Source organism: Cyprinodon variegatus, unplaced genomic scaffold (assembly GCF_000732505.1).
Source record: "Cyprinodon variegatus isolate N-32 unplaced genomic scaffold, C_variegatus-1.0 Scaffold5, whole genome shotgun sequence".
NCBI lineage: Eukaryota > Metazoa > Chordata > Actinopteri > Cyprinodontiformes > Cyprinodontidae > Cyprinodon > Cyprinodon variegatus.
In genome coordinates, this window is record NW_015150458.1 from 547,490 (window position 1) to 551,310 (window position 3,821).

The following is a 3,821-nucleotide window of genomic DNA, read 5'->3' on the forward strand; positions in this document are numbered from 1 at the left end:
AAAAAAAACATTGATTCTAAAAACATAGAATTATTTTGGGGGATCATAAATCTGGATATTTAAATATATATTTTGATTTGATATATTGACTTTATATACTGCAAATTATGCGATTATTAACCAATATTAAAAAGATTGCATTTTCTTCAGAATGCCTTTTCATGGTTTGAAACCTGTTGCAGTTACCGTACTGGATTAATTTTTTTAACGTCCTTTCTAAATTTTGAAGAAACAGTAAAGATGTACGCTGAAAAAAATAATGTTACCGTTTTTGGTATTTACTCAATCATATTTACTTCACTTTAACAAAATCGTTTCATGTTAGCAGGACAGGACATAAAATAATTGTGTTAAAGTACAGGTAAATGCCAAAATTGGTTTTATTTTTTTATTTTTTGTGTAGAATATCGATGATAACAGACAGAATTGAACAGGTTGTGTTTTGCGCAAAACTTAATTCTTAAACAGAGGAGTTAGTTTATTCAAACAAATGTCAAAGTGCTCAATATTAATTTATAGGAGTGTAAATATTCAATCGAATTCAATAAAAACGGATTTTTTGATGAAGCGTAATTTGTTGTTCTGATCTGTTGCCCTCTGCAGCAAAGTCAGCATTGTCATTTTAATTGAAAACAGTGTAAAGTCAACGCCCCCCCTCCCCCCTACCATCACTTTCCCTGCGCTCAGTAGGTGGCCGTGTATATTTTCGTTGAAGTGCTGTTTATGTGATCGGGAAGGAACTGGGCTGCGCGCAGACCTCTGATTGCGCGCGGTGGATCTCTGCGTGAATTTAAAGCGGGGTTTGATTTGTGCCGCAGTCCCCATCATGTGACAACGCGTTTTCGTTATGCACTTTTCCATAGATGTTGGTTTTCAGGAGAAGACGCAAAGACGCACCTGGAAACTGCGGTCAGAATTCCAAATATAAGTCTAGAAAATGTCTGCAGGATCTTTTAGATCCAATCTGTGGACACACTAGACTGCTCTACCGGACTTGTTAAAAAGGATGACCTATTCATTGCTCTGCAATTAGTGCATTTAATAAATCCGTCGCTTATTCACAAAAACTCAATTCAACGCTGCTTTTTTATGAAGTAGCCTATTTTGTAAGATGTACATAAAAGTAAAAAACAAAAAACATTTCGTTTTGACTTTATATTCCATGGTCAAAATTACGTTTTAAATTATAACAAGTCAAAATAATGATTTGCTAACGGTTCGCTTTATATTAACAGCAGCATATCATATGCATAATAATAAAATATTGAAGAAACAATTTATTGGAAGTATAAAAATACCCTAGATTAATCATTCTTTATATAGCACTACCATTCAAAACGAGAGCAACACGAGATAAAAGAAGGACTAATGATCTAAAAATAAACCTAAACAGATGGAAAAGAAAATATGGAAATTAGTAAATGGCAAAGAATACAAGGAGACACTAAAATAAACCACTTGAAATAGACAAATAAGTAATAATAAAGTGTCAGTATTAAATTATAGAAAAAAATTAAACTAAAATTCAAAATTAATAAAACAATTAATAAAATAGAAGCGAATAAAGATATGATTTTAAGAAATTATTGCTTGTGAAATGGTTGGCAGAGGTTCAGGTCTTTGGCCTGATGCTGCACACCTTTACAGCTGCAAGTAACATTTGCAACAATTAGGACTGAGGTTAAAAAGCTGTATCATGTATCATGTACAATTTTTACCTTGACAAAAATCAAATTTAACATTAAACTTATTAATAAATCAATGTAATTTTAAAACTTGGGGAATCAAACCAGAGTCAGACAATACGCTGAAATCTCAGTAATTTTCACAAATGAACATATGAGAACTCCAAACCTTTTGATCACTGATATTTTGCAGATTCTCCAGTATGTCATAAATAGATATTTAATATTATATTTATGGAAACAGTTATTTGTTTGAAAAAAGAAGAATATCTAACTCATAAATTTGCGTGTTATTTAGAGACAGTGTGTTCTAGTTGCAGCACTACACACACTACCACATCTATGAACGCCAAGGCCGCAGAGAGGAGGGTTTGGCAGGTCCAGAGTTTTTACAAACTCCAAACCATCCAGATGCGGTTAACACTTGCACAGGAAAGGATTCATAATGTTTCACTGTTATACCTCTTCACTGGCCTAGCTTGCACTTTTTGGTTAAAAAAGATATGACGATGGGCAGAAAATAGGTGTTCTAGAAACTATAATTTAATATCTGAGAGAAAGAAGTAGCACAAAGTGTTTGTTTGACTATATATTTGTAATTTTAAAATGGATTAGTTCAATTTGGATTTGTGTTTTTTTATTGTATGAATTTTGACAATTGAATAGATCTTTTTCAGATTTAATTTGATAAACTATAAGATATCAACAAAATATCAGACTGTTCTAAGAATAAAACTTGTGATCTCTCTTTTTTTTTCAATTCCAAGGTTACTGAGATCATTTTGACCAAAGCTATAGGTTTGCTTGCAGTTTGTGTGTGGTCTACACGTCAGTTTAATTGATGAGGTTTGTGGATGCAAATTATTGGTTGTCTTGGTTTAAAAAAAAACAACTTTATTTCATTAGAAAGTTTGATATTTTAACAGCTATGATTTAGGGGGTTTGAATTAACTTAATTAATCACTTTTATTCCATGTTTAAATGTTCTTTCCAAATATAGAAATATTAACACTTAGTTAAAGAGCATTGTTGATTTTACATGCAACTAAATACAACATACGATTGCATATTCTATCCCACTGAGATATGTAAATAAAGAGGAAATAAAACACTATTTCTTTAGATTTCTAGCTGTTTCGCCTAAGTTGGCCTCTCTGCAACGCCTTGGCCTCACAGTGAGTAGGAGCCTGCTTGGGGCCCCGCCCTGCAGACCCGCGCACACCTCCCAGAGCTGGTCCATCATGGCCTGTCTAACGTAGGGAGAGACATCAATAATGAGAGCTGAAGCAGAAACCACAGCAGAGAACACAAAAGAGACAGGGAGGGCAGACACAGGCCACAACTGGCTCTGCTGCAGGTTAGCTCCTTTGATACTGCCTTGATGGTAGTTTGATGGGTGCATATGGGGCAACATGGGTTTATACGTAGATGTTTACATAGCATCTATGGTGTTTACGCGCAGCCCACCAACCCTTTTCTGCTCTCCTATGAAGGGGGATTTTCCTGTGGCACACTGCTTCGGAAAAAGCAATTAAGAATTCCCAAACAGTACACCCCAATGGGAGAAATCATTGGTGCAATGTGTGTTCCATGTCCCTCACAGTTTTTGTCTGGAATGAGCTGACTATTTTTAATCTGCACACAACCAAATCCACCTACAGAGAGACCACAAAATGAATGAAGGAGGGAAGGGGGATGAGTGGGCATAATTGCCTATTGTGGAGCTCAAACTCCTCTGTTCTGGCATAAACAGCCTTGGTAGCTTACAACTTGATACTCAGCGCCCTGCCAGTTCGAACCTGGGGCATATCCCCATTTTCTTTGGAAGCTCATAGTCAAAGCAGTGGTTAAAATCAGCCAGGAATGCTTTTGGGGGGTAAAGGCATTCATTTGTTTAATGGCTGTGGAACATCAGGGTGGGAAAATGGCAGAATGCATTTCCTGAGCAAAGCATCACATGTGTAGCATCATGTGAAAAAAAAACCCTGCAGTAAATCCAGGCAGTAAACCCAGGAAACAAACAGGGATGAGTCGTGCAGGTAGATAGATAGATAGATAGATAGATAGATAGATAGATAGATAGATAGATAGATAGATAGATAGATAGATAGATAGATAGATAGATAGATAGATAGA